Source organism: Sus scrofa, chromosome 7 (genome assembly GCF_054392235.1).
Source record: "Sus scrofa isolate SSC_HxYL_T2T_F1_AM1 chromosome 7, Sscrofa_HxYL_maternal_Yorkshire_Landrace_v2.0, whole genome shotgun sequence".
In the NCBI taxonomy this organism is placed as follows: domain Eukaryota; kingdom Metazoa; phylum Chordata; class Mammalia; order Artiodactyla; family Suidae; genus Sus; species Sus scrofa.
Genome location: NC_139389.1, coordinates 39,015,574 through 39,035,344, shown reverse-complemented (window position 1 = coordinate 39,035,344; position 19,771 = coordinate 39,015,574). Strand labels below are relative to the sequence as shown.

The window sequence follows — 19,771 nt, the reverse complement described above, 5'->3', positions numbered from 1 at the left end:
TATCCACTAACACAATGTATTAACAAATTAGAGCATCCCATGTAAGAATCCGAACTCTAATCCCAGGTCTGCCCCCTTTCTGGCTGTGCAACCCCAGGCAAGGCATCCCTGCCCCCAACCTCAGCTTCCTCATGGACCAAACAGGAATACTGGTAATTAATAAATACCTTTCTCACAGTGTCAAAGCAGAAATTGGACATGAGGGTGGACTTGATGCTGTCAGCACCCCTTTCTCAGATGGGGTACCCACCCCCAAGTCTCTGCACGTGTGGGTTGCTAATGGCTCATAGATGCTCCCTTCTCTTGGGAGTTCTTGTTGGTTGGTTGGTTGAGTTTTTTATTAAAGTATAGTTAATTTACAATATTACTTTCAGGTGCACAGTATAGTTTTTTGTTGTTGTTTTTTTTGTCTATTTAGGGCTGCGCCAGCAGCATCTGGAGCGTCCCAGGATAGGGGTCGAATCGGAGCTACAGCTGCCAGCCTACACCACAACCACAGCAAAGCCAGATCAGAGCCACGTCTGCACCCTACAGCGCGGCTCACGGTAATGCGGAATCCTTAAGCCACTGAGTGAAGGAAGGGATCGAACCTGCATCCTCATGGATGCTAGTCAGCTTCATTTCCAGTGAGTTATGGCAGGAACTCCATGATTCAGTATTTTTACACTGTATACTCCATTAAAAGTTTTTATGAGATAATGGCTATAACTCCTTGTGCAATACAATATATCCTTGTTGCTTATCTATTTTATACATAGTAGTTTATATCTCTTAATCCTATACCCCTATCTTGCTCCTCCTACCTCCTCTCTGGTAACTACTGTTAGTCTGTGTTTTCTATATACATTCATTGTTTGTTTGGTTGGTTGGTTTTTTTGTCTTTTTAGGGCTCCACCTGAGGCATATGGAGGTTCCCAGGCTAGGGGTCTACTCAGAGCTGTAGCTGCCAGCCTACACCACAGCCACAGCAACTGAGGATCAGAGCCAGGTCTGCAACCTACACCACAGCTCACAAGAAGGCCAGATCTTTAACCCACTGAGCAGGGCCAGGGATGGAACCCACGCCCTCGTGGATACTACTCAGGTTCATTACCACTGAGCCATATTATTTTTTAGATTCCACATATAATGGTATTATAGGAGTATTATTTTTTAGATTCCACATATAATGGTATTATAGGAGTTCCTGTTACGGCTCAGTGGTAACAAACCCAACAAGTATCCATGAGTATGTGGGTTCAATCCCTGGCCTGGCTCAGTGAGTTAAGGATCCAGTGTTGCTGTGTGGCTTAAAAAAAAAAAAAAAAAAAAAAAAGGGAAAAAATGATGTTATACAGTATTTGTCTTTCTCTCTGACTTTATTTCAGGCATAATATTCTCTATGTCCATCCACATGGCTGCAAATGGACAAATTTCATTCTTTTTACAGTTGAGTAATATTCCATTGTAAATATGTACCTAATCTTCATTATCCAGTCATCTGTTTTTAGGGCCGCACCTGCAGCATTTGGAGGTTCCCCCCTGCTAGGGGCTGAACTGGTGCTGCAGCTGCTGGCCTACACCACAGCCACAGCAACAGCAGATCAAAGCCACATCTGTGACCTACACCACAGCTCATGGCAACGCCAGATCCGTAACCCACTGAGCAAGGCCAGGGATCAAACCCGCATCCTCATAGTTGGGTTCATTACCTCTGTGCCAACACTGGAACTCCCTATAATAAAAAGTTTAAAAACAAAAGAGAAGAAAACCAAGTCCAAGGGCAGGCATTGCATGGCCCAAGGCCCCTCCGTATGTCAGCATCAGGGCCAGGACTTCACCTGGGCCACCTGTCCCAGCCAGGTCCATGAGGCCGACTATCTAAACTACTTAGCACCTGCCCCCCAGCTCTTCTCCTGATTCTTCCTTCAGATTCCTGAGCTGATCTCCTGCTCTGCCCCTATGCCCACCTCTCAAATTCCAACCTCTGCCCTGTTGTCCCTGACGTTGCTTTTCCTGGAAGGCACCTTCGCCCTCTCCGAATCTTCCATCCCTTCCTCCAGATCGGCTCCTGCAGATCCTCCCACAATCGGTCACTCCCAGTTTGGGGAGCACGCCTCCCCCTGAGAGAAGTAGTCCTCCCACACCCTGAGAGAGGGGCTGTGGCATCCAGGCTAAGAGCCTCTGGATGCAGACTGCATGGCTGTGCATCCTGCCTCAGCCACGTATTCACCGGTGTGACCTCGGGCAAGTCATTTTGCCTCAGTTTCCACCCCTGTAAGATGGGTGAACCTCACAAAGTCCCTGAGAAGATGAAATGAGTTAATCAGTATGGATAAACAGAACAGTGCCTGGCATATGTCAGAGGACCTCAGCCCAGCCCCCAGGCTGTCCAGGGCCTGCCTCCCTCATCTGTGCCCCCAACAGGACACCCCAGTGCCATGTGTGCCATGGTGCTCAATCACCACTTTATGGATACTTGGCTTCTCCAGTGTTTCTTCTGCAGCCCCCCCGATGCCCACACTCCCCCACCTCCTCTCCCATCCCAGCAGGTTTCATCCACCCCCAGACTGGGAGGAGGACAGAGAGGAGAAACAAGCCCATGAGGGGACCAGTGAGAAACCAGCGACAAATAAAGACTCTTCCGACCCCAGTGGCAGCATCTGACTCAAATGGCATCACATTTGCATTTGAGGGGGATGCAATTTAAATGCTCATCTTTTAGGAGTTGCCGTCGTGGCACAGTGGAAACAAATCTGATGAGGAACCGTGAGGTTGCAGGTTCGATCCCTGGCCTCATTCAGTGGGTAAAGGATCTGGCGTTGCTTTGAGCTGTGGTGTAGGTCGCAGACGCGGCTCAGATCCTGTGTTGCTGTGGCTCTGGTGTAGGCCAGCAACTGTAGCTCCCATTTGACCCCTAGTCTGGGAACCTCCTTATGCCGCAGGTGGGGCCCCAAAAAGCAAAAACAAAACAAAAAACAGATACAAATGCTCATCTTTTGGAAATATTCCCCATCTTGCCTGGCACTTGGCCTCCCAATACTTGCCCCAGGGATAAACTCTAAATAATCATCAGGAGCCTTCTGGCCGTCTTCATGCAAACATGAACACCAGATCTATTTGTATATTTTTGTCTTTTTTTTTTTTAAGACTGCACCAACAGCATAAAGATGGACAAAAGGCACCTGATGATTATTGGAATTTATCTCTGGGGCAAATATTGGGAGGCCAAGTGCCTGAGTGAGGCCAGGGATGAAATCCACAGCCTCATGGGTACTAGTCTGGTTCATTATTGCTGAGCCATGACAGGAACTCCCACATTTGTGTATTTTTAAAATAGGATCATTCTAAACACATCGTTCTACAAAGTCATGTGTTTTGACTTGCCACTATATCCTGGCCATCTTTCCACCCTAGTTATTAAGCTCTGATCCGTTCTTTTCTCCGTGTCTTCAGCACCTAAAACAGCTCCTCCTGCCACACAAGAGTCACCACCATTCACTGACCAAACGAAAGAAGGAACGGCTGCCCAAAATCACAGCATCCTGAGAGGGCCTAATTATGTCACCAGCCTTCCTGATGAATGTCAGCCTAGCCACACGGCCCGTTCACCCAGCTCTTTGCACCGACTAGGAGGGCGCCCGAGGAGAAAGCCCTGGACGTGAACATGCCGGGTTAAAACGTGGATGTGGCCACACTGCCTAAACCGCAGGCTGACCTGCGCTCTGGGCTGACGGGAGAGGTTCAATTTCCCACAGCCTCTGCCCCCTAAGAGCTTTATTATGATGATGACTTTGATTTCTCGAATGGATTAGCCTTCTTTAGTGACTCCACCCTTGATCATCAAATCTCCTTTTGCCCCTCATGAATAAATGAAAAGATAGATCTTTTTATTATTTCTGAGCAGCTCTAGGGAGCCAAAATTCACAAATGCGGAGCTACTTTCTAGACAAGGAACAGAAACAGTTTACAGATGCGAAATTTTAAAATCTTATTAATTTCTAAAAGTGGATATGTTAATTTTTTTAAAAAAACCTGCCAACTTCCAACAAGTATCCGTTGACCCCCTCCTCCCAATACAAAAGACGAGAAAATAACCCCTCCCCTGTAGGGTGGCCAGACTGAGCAAATGAAAACCCAGGACACTCAGTTAAATTTGACTTTCAGGTACACGACATCTAAAATTTGTAGTAAATGTTTAGTACAAGTACGTCCCATGCAATATTTGAAACATACTTTAAAAAGCCCGCCAAATTTGTTGTTTATCTGAAGGTCAAAGTTAACTGGGCACCCTGGAGTTTACCTGGCAAGCCAACCACAGTCCCCACTCAGTGTTTAAATATCAAATATTATTTATTTATTTATTTATTTAGTAATGGCCACCCTCCGTCCCCCATGGCATGTGGAAGTTCCCAGGCCAGGGATCTAACTAGAGCTGCAGCAGTGACCACACTGAAGCCTTAACCACTAGGCTACTAGGGAACTCCTCAAGTGATTTTTTTTTTTTTTTTTTTTTAATGGCCTCGCCTGCAGCCTATGGCAGTTCCCAAGCCAGGGATTGAATCGGAGCCGTAGCTGCAACTTCAGCAACGCCGGAACTTTTAACCAAGTGCACTGGGCTGGGGACTGAACCCACACCTCTGCAGCAACCTGAGCTGCTGCAGTCAGATTCGTAACCCACTGCACCACAGTGGGAACTCCTCTACAAGTGATTTTTAAATAGTTAGTGGAGGCCCCGTCCGCCCTAGGCATTAGGTATCCTGCCACCACTGCCACCCATGTTCCAGTCTCCACAGGCACCACCCCCCGCAGACAGAACTATAACACCATCTGCCCTGGCATTAGAGTTCCTGTCCCCTCAGAGCCACCTGGGGCCAGGTTCCCTTTGGCCCATCTCCCACCTTCCCGCCCATCCCTCCCAGGGGTGAACACTATCTGCGGTCAGCACATGGCCCTCAGCTGGCAGTCGTTTCAGCTGCAGAGCCACCAGACTAAGAGCACGCCCTGGGCCATACCAGCACCAGAAGGATGGCGAAGTCCTAAGGCCCAACTATTCCAAAGCAACTCGGAAGGGCCCCTCCAGCACCAGAGCACCCTGGGGTCCCTGCTGAGCACAGCTCCACTTCTCTCTCCACCCGTCCTGCTTCCTTCTCCTGTCCATCTGCTAATCCCAAGCCTCTCACCTGCCCCACCAGTCCCAGCCCCCACCTCCCCCTCCAGTCCTCCGGCCCCTGGCTAGAAACCAGCCATAAAGAGCCCAGAGCAGGTGAGTCGGGTGCTGGCTGATAGTTTTTAAAATTTAGCTTAGCTTCCCAGTACATTCGAGATTTTCCACACAGGCACATATTAACTTTGGTAATAAAAACCATTTTTTCCCTTTAAGAAAAATGTGAAACCGAACCAAGCAGCCCTCCTCCTAGATGACATCACACCCCTCCTCCGGGCTTCCCTGGGGGGGACACCCCCCAGATCTGCTGACTCCCACCCCCAGGGCACTCCCCGGTCCTGCCAGGCTCAGGGGCAGTTTCACTTCTCCACTGAAGGCTTTCCATCACCAGCTAGTCCTTGGGCGGAGGAGGGGGTGGGGGGATATGCAAATTCGGAAGGGGTCCTCATCTCTTTTGGGGAAGAGAAGGCTAAAAAGGGTCCTGAACATGGTGAGGAGAGAAAGTATATGATAGGGGAGTTCCCGTCATGGCTCAGCAGTTAGCGAACCTGACAAGCATCCATGAGGACGTGGGTTCGAGCCCTGGCCTTGCTCAGTGGGTTAAGGGTCCAGCATTGCTGTGAGCTGTGGTGTAGGTTGCAGATGCGGCTTGGAACCCTCATTGCTGTGGCTGTGGTGTAGGCCAGCAGCTACAGCTCTGATTCGACCCCTAGCCTGGGAACCCCTAGCCGCAGGCTCAGCCCTAAAAAGACAAAAAGACCAAAAAAAAAAAAAAAGAAAGAAAGAAAATACAGATGGGGACACCTATTTGCTAACTCATTCCACAAGTAGGAGCTAGGCTAGCCTGTGCCGGGCACTGGGGACCCTGGGAGAGGACACAGACCCTGCCCCAAAGGATTCCACAGCTGAAGTCAGGTGGGTGGGTGGGGAGCAATTATTAAAAGCCAGAGAGGATATGGTGTGAGGTGAGGTGAGCCAGGTATGGCAAGGAGGAATTTGTAGATGCTTCTGGAAGGAAGCAGGGTCTCAGCAGACCCCAGAGGGTGAGAAGGAATGGGGAGCGGGGGAGGGAGTGTGTTCGAGGCAGGGGAACAGCTAGGTGAGAGAAGTGTGATTTATTTGAGGAACTGAAAGCAGTTCAGGGCCACTGGGGGCAGAGGGAGGATGAGAAGGGAGAGGAAGCCCAGGCTTGGGGAGGGCAGCAGGGCCACATTTGGGAGGCTGCACTTTGCCTGCCCTCAGGGCAATGGGGAGCCACTAAAGGATGCAGAGCAGAGGCGGGGCAGACTCAGATGTGCGCCTTATAAAGACCACTCTGCCTGCCACACAGTAGGTCCTCAAGGAGCCTCGCTGAAATGGCTGTTGTTATTCTGTGCATCCACAACCATCAGAGGCACACTTATTAATCACGCACACACGACCCACGTGCATGGACTTTAGCCATGGAGCCCCCTCTGTCCCCACAGAGACACGCCCCCAGCAGCAAGGTCCACAGCCCTCTGCATTAGGGAATAGGGACTCTGGGGCCTAGGTTCAAATCCTAGCTCCTCCAGTTGCAAACTGTGTGACCTTGGACAGACAACCTCGCAGTGCCTCAGTCTCTTCATTTGTAAAATGGGGGTAATAACAGCACCGTCCTTGCTGGGCTGCGGTGAAGACTGAATGGGTCAATATGTGAAAAGGGAGTTCCCTTCGTGGCTCAAAGGTTAACTAACCCAACTAGGATCCATGAGGATGCTGGTTCCATCCCTGGCCTCTCTCAGTGGGTTAAGGATCCGGTGTTGTGGTGAGCTGTGATGTAGGTCGCAGATGCAGCTTGGATCCTGTGTTGCTGTGGCTGTGGCGCGTGGCTGTGGCTGTGGCATAGGCTGGCAGCTGCAGCTCCAATCTGACCCCTAACCTGGGAACTTCCCTGTGCTGCGAGTGCAGCCCTAAAAAGCCAAAACAAAACAAAAAAGCAGTCAGAGGACCTAGCCCGTGGCAGATGCTGTGCCCTGTTAGTTTTTCCTGTTTTTACTGCCTCCCTCCCTGCAAGGCCCCCTGGGCCAGCCCCTTGCAGGCACTAAGTAAGCCATCCTCCACTTCCTCCTCCGCAAGCATCGCTCCCGCACTCTCTCCATCACTAGGAACCTTTAAGTCTTGCCCCAGCTCCTTCAAGCCCAGCAGAGAGAGCACAGGACTTGGGGCCGGGAACTGAGGGCCGGCCCTGGCGCTGCAGGCGGCCATGTCTGGGCCTCCGTCTCCCCTCCATGAGATGAGGACAGAACCCCTTACAGTCTTATCAGCATGGCTGTCAAAGGACAACAAGGCCTAGGACGGCTCTGGGAACGTCCATGTCACAGACATAGCCTTGTGGCCAGGCCAGATCCCTTGCTGGCCGCCTCCTCTTCTGCACACAATCCCAAGATCTGTTCAGAACTCACCATGAGGACCTCAGAGGCTGAGGGTGGCCTGGCTTGGGCAGTCTCTGACTCGCTGGGGGTGACAGCACTCTCCCCAGGGCTGGGCCAAAGGTAGAGACCCCCAGTGTGAGTTGGCACCCTTGGAGGAAAGGGCCAACCCCGGGGATCTGAGCAGAGCCAGATCTTCCCCAGGGCCTTCCACCAAGCCTGGGGCAGCCAGGGATTGGAACCAGGAGGCCCCCAGACTCTCCAGGGCCATTGGGACTACAGGGATGCCTCTAAACGCCACAGCTGCCCATCACTTCCAGGACCAGGAAGGACCTAAAGGGGCCTGTCTGCTTTAGGTAGCACTTTGGTCCTGGTGGGTGGGAGGAACGTTCAGGAGGGGGCTCACCCTCCTCCCTCAGGTTGCCTGCTATTTCCTGGAGTTTAAATTGACTCATTCACTTGTTCCACAAACATTTACCCGGTGCCAGACCCTGGTCAGGTGCAGGGACGATGACAGATGAATCAGACAGATTCCTACCCTAAAGCACTTCCAGTCTAGTGGGCAACAAGGCACAAATAACCAGGCCACAGGGCAGGCTAGGTAGGAGGACCCAGGGCAGGAGGCAAGGATCTCTCTCACCTGGGGAATCAGGAAGCAGCCTGGAGGGGGTGGCTTCTGCATGGCTTAAGGACATGTGATAGGAAAGCCAGGTGGTGAGGGATAGAACCTCCAAAATCAGGGACGGCCCTGTTTGCACCCCCGCTATGCCCAAGCCAGGGCAGTGTGAGTTATTTACGGTGGCGCCCAGAGAAAAGCGGCCACATGTGTCCCTGCACGTGGGGTGCAGAGCTGGATGGTGGAGGGTGGGGGCAGCTGGGGCTTGAAGCTAGGTCTAGCCAAGCTCTGTGGTTTGCCACTCTGTCCCTCCCATCCTGACGACCTTTTAATCTTTTCGGGGCCTCCTGTAAGGCAAAAATAAGGAGGAGAGAGTTCTAACTGGCAGCAAGTGGCCTGGCGGGGGGCGGGGGGGGGGCAGTGCCAGACAGACCGTGGCTTCTGCTGTATTTGCAGGCCTTTTATCAGTCACCTCCTTTTCCTCTCCCCGCCCCATCCCAGCAATGGGGGAAGGGGTAGAGAAACAGAAAAAAATTAAAAATATATACATATATATAGCTTTAATTGTAAACCAGACAGGGCGCGCATCAGCTGCTGTGTTTCTCCCCAGCCCACTCTGGTCCAGAAATAGCCTACGCACCAGGCTGGCACCAGCCCACCTACCCTTCCCGTACAGGAACAAGCCAGGCCAGAGACAGACCCCCACCCCCTCTCCCCACTTCAGGCGTGGGTCCCACCTCCCCAAGGAACCTATTTCCTGCGTTTTCCCCAGGGAAAACGCCAGTTCCCTCTCGCAGAGGGCCCAGCGCAGGGACATCCTGACACTGCCTGGGTGATGCCCGTGAAGCCGGCGCTTGAAAGCACCCCCCGGCCCAGGCGCTCACCTCTCCCCAGGTAACTGGTCGACGCTCCCTCGCGCTCTGGCGGGGAGAGATGAGCGTCTGTGCGCCCACCGCAAACACGCACTCGCGAAGGAGAGCCCTCCCTCCCCACCTCCTACCCAAGGGCCAGACCCCCTACCTGGGGGCAGGCGCGCCCCGCACCATCCGCGGCGCCCCGGGGCAAAGCGGGGTGTCGGGCCCGGCCTCAAGCCCGGACCTCTTCCCGGGGGAGAGAGGCTGCGCCGCCGCGTCCCTCCAGATCTCGCTGGGGCTGCGGGAAGGAGGAAGGTCAGAGCCAGGGAGGAGGGGGAGGCTGGCGGGAGGCGTGCACAGATGGGCGCAGATTAGAGAGGCATTTTTAGCGAACCAATGGCAGCGCGGCGCAGGGCGGCGCCGTGTCTGCGCAGGTGGAAGCGCCCCGGCTGCTGAGGCTGCAGCGGCCGGCTTAGGAGGTGCAGGGGGAGGGGGGTTTGGGGGCGGGTGTCCGCACCCCCGGCTCCGAGGCCCGCGCCCTCCTCCGAGGGGCTGCGCGGCGGGCGGGTGCCGAGAGCGCTGCCCCTGCACCCTCTTCCGCAGCCCTCCTGCGGGAGCGCTCGGCACGCGGAGGTGTCGCTCCTCTCCCCCCTCTCTGCCCTTTCTCCACCTCTTAGGACATCCCTGCCGCCCTGTCTGTCTGCTTCTGACCTCTCATAATCTTGCGTCTTCGGCTCACACATACCCCAAACATACCCCCCAGGCACGGTGCGCAGGGGTGACGGCCCCTCCTCCACCCCACCCCCACCCCAATCCCTCGACTCCGCAGCAGCTTCGCCCAGAAGGGCCCCCTCGACCCCACGGGGCAGTCACTCACCCTCCTGCCCTGGTTCAGGTGAACCTACTGTCACCACGACAGAGTCTGGACCGTCTCCTGGGGCTCTCTGGGGGGCTCCTTGTGACCCCCCCCAATGCCGTCACTCTGGCTGCCTTGAACCCTGAATGCTTCCGGGAGCCTGGACACTGCGGACGTGCAAGGGGGCTCTCTTGGATTTATAAGAATGTATTCAATACTTATCTATTGAGAGCCTACTATGTGCTGGGCACTGATGAGGGGCCAGGCTGCAGAGCATATGATACAGACCAAATCTCTGCCCTCGGGTAGTTCGCATTTGTGAGAGAAGACAGATGTTAAATATAACAAACAGTCTATAGAATATGCTTATTTTTAGGACCGCTCTTTGAGCATATGGAAGTTCCCAGGCTAGGAGTCCAGTCGGAGCTGCAGCTGCCACCCTATGCCACAGGCACAGCAACAGGGGATCCGGGCCACATCTGCGACCTACACCATAGCTCAGGGCAACACCAGATTCTAGCTTTCTTCTGTATTTTCTGATTGCAAAACTTAGGTTCATCAAAGCTGAACCACTCCTTTCCCCATCTCCCTCTCCCTCCATTAGTGTTTTGTGCCCAGATCCAGAAACTAAGACTTTCTCCCATTCTCCCAGTTCTTTTCACTTTTCTTCTTTTTTTAAAAAAAAAAAAAAATATTTTATTATTATTTTTTTCTTTTTAGCACCTGCAGCATATGGAAATTCCCAGGCTAGGGGTTGAATCAGAGCTCCCGCTACTGGCCTACACCACAGCCACAGCAACGCCAGATCCCAGGCATGTCTGCAACCTGTGCCAGATCCTTAACCCATTGAGTGCAGCCATGGATTGAACCTGCATCCTCATGGATATTAGTCAGGTTCTTAACCCTCTGAGCCACAACAGGAACTCCTCTTTTCACTTTTCAAAGTATTTTTCCTGGAAGTTCCCCTGTGCCACGAGGGTTTGACTCCTGGCCCTGGAACTTCCATATGCCACACATGCAACAACAACAACAAAACAAAAACAACAGACAAACAAACCCCAGCAAAGTACTTTTCTGATCTCATATCTCCCCAATAACTTACTTTTCTCAGTCCCATTAAGTTCTGACCCACCTGGGATTCCATGGGACCTTCACATCCCACCTAGAGCCCCAAGCTAGCCCTCGGTCAGAAGCCTCCTCTGCTAGACTCTCTGTGCCATTCAGAGCAAGGAGGCAGGCGTGGCTCTCTCCAGAGGAGTTTCTTTGTGTGTGTGTGTGTGTGTTTGCTTTTTTTTTTTTTTTGCTTTGCTTTTTTAGGGCCCCACCTGTGACATATGGAGGTTCCCAGTCTAGGGGTCCAATCAGAGCTGCAGCTGTTGGCCTATGCCACGGGCATGGTGGCATCAGATCCGAGCCATGTCTTTGACCTACACCACAGCTCAAGGCAACACCAGATCCTTAACCCACTGAGGGAGGCCAGGGATTGAATCCACAACCTAATGGTTCCTTGTTGGATTCGGTTCCGCTGTGCCATGATGGGAACTCCCCCAGAAGAGTTTCAAATGCAGACAAAACAGAAAGGGCATGTAGACAGGAGGGGAGACCAGCACTGACCATGCATGTGGAATCAATCAATCAATCACTGAGCAAATAACAACTGGTGATTGGATCGCATGTTTAGCCTGGGAAAGCTGGAGGGAGGTGGGGTAGGTCTGAATTCCCTTTTGTTCCCTCCAACATGGAAGGCTTCCAGGAGGAGGTGACATTTTGAGGAGCTTCTCTAGTCTCATCACATCTCTGGTTGGAAAGGAAGGGCAGGGAGCATGCCCCAATTTTGGCAGAGCAGGATTCTGAAGCCCAGAGAGGAAAAGTGACTGGCTCAAGGTCACACAGTGCATCCGTGACAGAGCTGGGCTAAAAACGGATCAGACTTCTGGTCAGGTGCTGCCGTCACCAGATTCCTCTACCTCCCCCACAAACCTGCACTTGGAGGTGGGGCAGGACAGCGCGGGAAAGCCAATGGCCCAGTAGTCCCACAGTGCTTTATTTTCTGAGCTGCCTCCCAGCAATATGCAGAGAGGTGAGCAGGACACCCCCCAGGGACGAAAGTACTTAAAAAAGAGCCTCGCAGCCCCTTCAGCCTTCTTCTTATCTTCCCATCAGCTGGCTTCACACTTGCAAATTGGTTTCCATCACCTGTCTGGTGGACGGAGGCTGTCGCCAGCTGTGCCTCGGATCTGGAGACTAGGGTGTCAGGAGACTTGGAGTTGTGGCTTTCTCTGTCCATGACTCATGCTGGGGGCGGGGGGGGGGGCTAAACACCCTGAAGACATACGATCTCGACAAGACACTCAGTCTTAGGAGGTGCCAGTGTTAGGACCCAGACAATGCTTGAGAGTTTATCTAGCACATACATAGACAGTGGCAAACTCAGCACTTTTCTTGGATCAGGCCCTTCTGAGCACCTTACACATATAAGCTACTGGGGGTTGGCATGATTCCTAGCCCCATTTACCAAGAGGAAAATTAAGGCCCAGAGAAGTTAGGTAATTTGCCCAAGATCACACCTGATAAGTAATGGAGGTGGAATTCAAACCAGGCAGTCTCTTTCCAAATGCCAGGCTCATGATCGCTTAGCTAGGAAAGAGGCAAACATTTACTGTGGGCCTTACTGTACGCAGGAGGATCTTAGATGATCCCACTTAGTACTATTATCCCCATTTTACAGATAAGGAAACAGGCTCCCTCCTTTGATGAGGCTGCTCAAAGGACATTTGAGTGATTCTTAAGGAATCTGCTCTGGAACAGACCTCCGGGCCTGTACACCATCGCCACCTAGTGGCATTATACCTTAAATGCAGGCAGAATACCTAAGCAGATCCTGGGTGCCAATAAAGATATTGTGTTTGCGTTTCAGTTTTTTGGTTTTTTTTTGTTTTGTTTCGTTTTGTTTTGTTTTGTTTTTTTGTCTTTTTGCTATTTCTTGGGCCGCTCCCGCGGCATATGGAGGTTCCCAGGCTAGGGGTCCAGTCAGAGTTGTAACCGCCGGCCTGCGCCACAGCCACAGCAACGCGGGATCCGAGCCGCATCTGCAACCTACACCACAGCTCACGGCAACGCCGGATCGTTAACCCACTGAGCAAGGGCAGGGACCGAACCCGCAACCTCATGGTTCCTAGTCGGATTCGTTAACCACTGCGCCACGACGGGAACTCCTGCGCTTCAGTTTTTAATTTCTGTGTCCTGAACAGCAAAGAGATGTGGTTTGTTCATAATAACATTTTATAAAGAAGATGTGGTTGTGGGCAGAGTTTGGTACTGGTAATGTCAGCTTCAGAATTAATACATGGAAAGAGGGGAATCTATGCACCTGCATGGGGTGTTGATTTTTAGTTTTCCAAGGGCTGCACGTATGTTGTTTATCAAACCTGATGTTACTTTGACTTCTACTTTCTTTGATGAGGAATGATACTTTTCAAGGGAGCTTGATTGCCTTGGCATTGGAATGTATTCTTGGTGATAAGAGAGGCCCCATTGGGTCAAAGCCCCCATTCAGAACCAGGGAGGATGGGGACTGGACCCCGTGAGTCAGTGGCAGACCTGCATCTCCATCCCAGGCCTCCTTAACTTTAGAGCTGAGTTCCTCTCCAAGCCTGGGCAGTGGTTCAGCTTTGACTCCCTCCAAAGCAAACCCAACCTGAATGAGGAAATGAAGCCAGTCCCAGGTACCGCCATGAAGCTCAATTCTGCAAAGTACCCTCTCCAGCCCAAGGTCTCTGTTTTGCTGCTTTTCAGTCAGAGAACCCAGAGTCTTCCTTCCAACCGTTTCTCCTTCTCCATGCAGCCGAGTGATAGACCAAGGAGGAGAAAACCACAGCACTGGTACATTTGCTTACTCATCACCCTCGCCTCTGGCCACCTGTCCCCTTCCATGCCAGCTCCCCATATCCCAGAGCCCAGGTGAGATGGGAACACATGAGGGGGTGTAGGGCCAGGGGCTGGCCATCTGATCCTGGATCTGCCACCAACTCAGCCTATGGCCTGGGGTGAAACACCGCCTCTCAGATCTCAGTTTCCTCACCAAATCACTGGGAGTGGATCAGGCATCATGTGTTAGAGCTGGAGCCTACAAACCACCCGGTCAACATTTTCCCTACTCTTATGATAGTGTCCTTTGATGCGCAAAGTTTTTAAATTTTTTTTTTCATCTTTTTAGGGCTGCACTCACGGCATATGGAGGTTCCCAGGCTAGGGATCGAATGGCAGCTACAGCCCCAGGCCTACACCACAGTCACAGCAGCACAGGATCCAAGCTGTGTCTGTGACCTACACCACAGCTCACAGCAACACCAGATCCTTAACCCACTGAGTGAGGCCAGGGATCGAACCTGTGTCCTCATGGATGCTAGTCAGATTTGTTTCCACTGAGCCACGACAGGCATTCCCAAAGTTTTTAATTTTTTTATTTTATTTTTTTTTTTTTTTTGTCTTTTTGCCATTTCTTGGGCCGCTCCTGTGGCATATGGAGGTTCCCAGGCTAGGGGTCGAATCGGAGCTGTAGCCACTAGCCTACACCAGAGCCACAGCAACACGGGATCCAAGCCGCCTCTGCAACCTACACCACAGCTCACGGCAACGCCAGGTCCTTAACCCACTGAGCAAGGGCAGGGATCGAACCTGCAACCTCATGGTTCCTAGTCGGATTCGTTAACCACTGCGCCACGACGAGAATTCCCAAAGTTTTTAATTTTAATGAAGCCCAACTTATCTCTTTTTTCTTTTATTGCTTGTGCTTTTGGTGTCATATCCAAGAAATGATTGCCAGATCCAGAATCCTGAAGATTTTCCCCTGCGTTTTCTTCTAAGAGTTTTCTAGTTTTAGCTCTTATATTTAGGCCTTTGATGCATTTGGAGTTATTTTTGGTGTTAGGTAGAGGCCCAGCTTCACCCTTTGCTTTGTGGGTGTCCAGTTTCCGCAGTGCCATTTCTCAAAGAGACTGTCCTTTCCCCATTGTGTAGTCTTGGACCCCTTGGCAGAAATTTGGCCATACACACAGGTGTTCATTTCTGGGCTCTCTATCCTGCTGCATTTGTCTACATGTCTATCTTTATGCGAAAACTACACCATCTTTTTCCAAGTTTTATTGAAGAATAATTGATTTACAATATTGTGATAATTGCTAATGTGCAAAGAGATTCAGTTATACATATACATGCATTCTTTTTCATATTCTTTTTCCATTTAGGGCCTCATCCATGGTATATGGAGGTTCCCAGGCTAAGGGTCAAATCCGAGCTACAGCTGCTGGTCTGCGCCACAGCCACAGCAACACAGGATCCGAGCCATGTCTGCAACCTATACCACAGCTCACGGCCATGCCGGATCCTTAACCCACTGATCGAGGCCAGGGATCAAACCCACAACCTCATGGTTCCCAGTTGGATTCATTTTCTCTGTGCCACAACGGAAATTCCAGAACTACACCATCTTGATTACTGCTGCTTCATAGTATGTTTTGAAATCCTGAAGGGTGAGATCTCCAACTTTGCTCTTTTTCAAGATGTCTAGGAGTTCCCTGGTGGTTCAGTAGGTTAAGGATCCAGTGTATATGTTACTGCTGTGGCTTGGGTCTCTGCTGTGGCACAGGTACAGTCCCTGACCTGGGAACTTCCACATGCCTCAGATGCGGCCAAAACCAAAAATAAATGAACAAGCAAGATTTTTTTGTCTATTTGGGGTCACTTGAGATTCCAATTTTTGTTTGTTTGTTTGTTTTTGTTTTTGTTTTTTTAGGGCCGCACCTGAGGCATATGGAGGTTCCCAGGCCAGGGGTCAAATTGGAGCTGTAGATGCTGGCCTACGCCAAAGCCACAGCAACACCAGATCTGAGCTGAATCTTCGACCTACACCACAACTCACGGCAATGCCAGATCCTTAACCCACTGATCAAGGCCAGGGACTGAAACTGAAACCTCATGGTTATTAGCCATATTCATTTCTGCTGAGCCATGACAGGAACTCCCCAAATGAATTTTATAATGAGTTTCTCTCTTTATGTAAAAAAAGCTATTGTGGGTTTCCCATTGTGGTTCAGCGGTAAACAAACCCAACTAGCATCCATGACGATGCAGGTTGGATCACTGGCCTTGCTCAGTGGGTTAAGGATCTGGCATTGCCGTGAGCTGTGGTGTAGGTCGAAGATGCGGCTCGGATCTGGCGTTGCTGTGGCTCTGGTGTAGGCCGGCAGCTACAGCTCCAATTGGACCCCTAGCCTGGAAACCTCCCTATGCCTCAGGTATGGCCCTAAAAAGACAAAAAAAAAAAAAAAAAAAAAGGCTATTGGGCACTTAATAGAGATGATGCTGAATCTATTTATCATGAAGCCCATCTTCTTACCTCTTTTAGGCCCCCTAGCTTGGCCAGGTGAAGCCTGCCCAGCCTTGGACCCAGGCAGTACTGAGCCCTCAGCCTGGCTCTGCCACATACTGGTTGTGTGAGAGTGAGCCTGGGCCCAGGCTGAACACCACGGGCTCAGCTTTCCCATCTGAAAAACGAGCAAACAGTGGTCATCAGAAGGACTAGCAATAATGTGAGGACAGGAGTTCCCATCATGGCTCAGTGGGTTAGGAACCCAACTAGTATCCATGAGGATGCAGGTTCAATTCCTGACCTCACTCGGTGGGTTAGGGATCTGGTGTTGCCGTGAGCTGTGGTATACGTCACAGACGGTTGGATCTGGTGTTGCTGTGGCTGTGGTATAGGCCAGCAGCTGCAGCTTCAATTTGACCCCTAGCCTGGGAACGTCCATATGCTATAGATGAGGCCCTAAAAAGCAAAATTAATAATAATAACATGTACATACATCAGGGAGTTCCCATCATGGCTCAGTGGTAATAAACTAGTTAGAATGCATGAGGATGTGGGTTCAATCCCCAACCTCACCTCGTAGGTTAAGGATCTGGCGTTGCCATGAGCTATGGCGTAGGTTGCAGATGCAGCTTAGATCCCATATTGCTGTGGCTGTGGCGTAGGCCGGCAACTGCAGCTCCGATTCACCCCCTAGTCTGGGAACTTCATATGACAAGCCCTAAAAAACTTCCATATGTGCAGCCCTAAAAAGAAAAAAAAAAAAAAAAGTACATGGATCAAATGCTTTGTGATTGTTAAATAATTTATTCCTTACAACACTCCTTCTGTGAGTAGGTGCTATTTTATTTTTTTAATTTTTTTTATTTTATTTTGTCTTTTTAGGGCCGCACCTGCCACATGTGGAAATTCCCAGGCCAGAGAATGAACCTGCACTACAGCAGTGACAATACTGGATCCTTAACCCACTGAACCACCAGGGAACTCCAGGGCCTGTTAGTCATGACATCTACGGCAAACAATATTACTTGGCTTCAGGATTTCTTGAGGACTGTTTCAAAGGCAGCTTCCTGAGCCTCTTCTGCAGGGATTGTGATTCTGGGGATCTGGCAAAGCTCAAGGATCTGTTTTTTTTTTTTTGTTTTCTAATGTTTGCTTTTCCAAATGGATATGAGCTTCCTTTTGTAAAAAAAAAAAAAAAAAAAAAAAAAGGTTCCCTGGTGGGATTTCCTGTTGTTGCTCAGTGGGTTAAGAACCTGACTAGGAGCCATGAGGATGAATTGTTTGATCCCTGGCCTTGCTCAGTGGGTTAAGGATCCAGCGTTGCCATGAGCTGTGAGCTGTGGTATAGGTCCTAGAAGAGGCTTAGATCCAGCATTGCTGTGGCTGTGGCATAGGCTGGCAGCTGCAGCTCTGATTCAACCCCTAGCCTGGTGACTTCCATATGCCACAGGTACAGCCCTAAAAAGATTAAAAAAAAAAAAGTTCCCTGCTGGATCAGTGGCTTAAGGATCCAGCATTGTAGCTTGGGTTACCACTGTGGTGCAGGTTCAGTCCCTGTCCCAGAAACTTCCCCAAGCTGTGGGTGCAGTCAAAAGAAAAAGAAAATTTTTTAAAATTTAAAAACACACACATAATACTAATTTACCATCTTAACTATTCTTTTTTCTTCTCTCTCTCTTTTTTTAAGGGCTACAGGTGCACCATATGGAAGTTCCTGGGCCAGCGATCAAACCTGAGCCACAGCAGCGATCCCAACCACTGCAGCAACAGTGCCAGCTTGTATCCTTAACCTCATCTGTCACAACAGGAACTACAGAATTTCCTTCTTTTTAAGGCTGCATAATATTCCATCACATACATACATAGATATTATTTTTTCGGCCACATCCACGACATTCATTAAATTCCCAGGCCCGGGATCAAATTTGAGCTGCAGCTGCAACCTACGCTATTGCTGTGCAATGCCAGATCCTTAACCTGCTATGCCACAACAGGAACTCCAGAACCTATATCTTTTAAGGGCTCCTGGGTGATTCCCAGATGGTACCTGGGCTACACTGTGAGGATCAGAGCTGTTAAGATGTTTCCCAGTTCAAATCAATTCAGTGACAGAGTATTCCAGGAACAAGCACCCAGCGATGACAGGGACAGGGAGTGCTGAGCCCCCATGGTTCACAGGTCTTGGCGCGAGGGTTCTTGCACCCTCTGATCTTCCTGACACGGCAGGCTCTTGGTGAGCCACCGGCACTTGCGGAGTTCTGGCAGCTGAAACTCCCTGTTTCTGCTTCTTAGGGAAGAAAGGCAGGGCCTGTGGAACTTGCCCGGAGGCAGAAAGTCAAACCCTCACCTTGAAGGCACAAAAGAAACTGCTCTCCAATTTGCTAAAAACCGCTTCTACTGCTGAGGAAGTGGAACTGCCATATGGCATCAGCCTTGCCAGCACTCCCAGCCAGCGGCAGAAATAAAGCTGAGGCATCAGAGAGGGAAATGACCTGCCTTTCGTCCATCAGAATGTCGGGGTTCTGGCTGACTTGTCCCCACACTCAGCAGGGAGGCTCGGCCCCCCCGCGGGGAGGAGCAGCAAGGTAGGAAGAGAATCGTGACTTTTGGAGTGGCCCCTACACGTCCTCGTCAAATTACCTGCCTTCCCCTTCAGCCGTCCTGGTGCTGCAGACTGCAGGGAGCCACTTGGCCAGGGGGCGTGAACAAGGGAGGGAGCCCGGACTGGGTGCTCTCGAGGCCAGTGATGTGGGCCTGCAGAGCTGCCCCACACGACCAGGAGCGTTATTTATGGCACCGGCCACGGGGGCCGATCTGTGCCTCCCTCCTGCTCCATCTGGCCCTCCCTGGCAGGGCTCCCGGCTTGATTTACCACCGCAGGGCCATATGTCCTGCCAGCCCTCGACGGACTGCAAGAGACCGGAGCGGAGAGGAAAGACGAAAGCTAATTCCAGGCCTTCCCCGCGCTGGCCCTGCGGGAGGAGGGCCCCGCCCACCCCGTGGTTGAGAGTGGAGCCCTGGCATTCCTTTCTGGAACCGGAGACCACCCTTCCGTTTTTCCCAGCCCCACCCCTCAGTGACTGGAGACGGCTGGGGGAGGCCCCAGGCTCGAGTCTCCGAAAGGTATCAGCTTGGGCTCTGGTTCAGACCAGCCCGAGTTGGAATCTCCAAAGCCCCACCCCCTTCCCCTGGGTGCACCTGCTGCTCCTCCCATCAGGGGGTGGGGCCCGTTTCCCTCTCTGGAATCTGGGGCCTGTCTTGTGACTTGCTTTGACCCACTGAAAGGGATGGAGTGACTCTTTTTGGTCTTTTGAGGGCTGCACCCAAGGCATACAGGCATATGGAAATTCCCAGGCTAGGGGTCAAATCGGAGCTATAGCCGCTGGTTTACACCACAGCCACAGCAATGTGGGATTACAGCCACTTTTTTGATCTACACTGCAACTCACTGCTAGGCCTGATCCTTAACCCACTGAGTGAGGCGAGGGATCGAATCCGCATTCTCATGGATACTAGTCAGGTTCTTAATCTGCTGAGCC

At 51.3% G+C, this 19,771-nt stretch overlaps 1 protein-coding gene across 1 annotated transcript in view; it reads right to left on the bottom strand.

The window, feature by feature from the left end:
- Positions 1-9,314, bottom strand: part of PACSIN1 (protein kinase C and casein kinase substrate in neurons 1) — a 53,003-nt gene extending 43,689 nt beyond the window's left edge. The window contains exon 1 of the mRNA XM_021098608.2: positions 9,173-9,314. The gene's annotated coding sequence lies outside the window, so the exon portion shown is untranslated. The remainder of the gene's footprint in view (positions 1-9,172) is intronic.
- Positions 9,315-19,771: the final 10,457 nt, after the last annotated feature.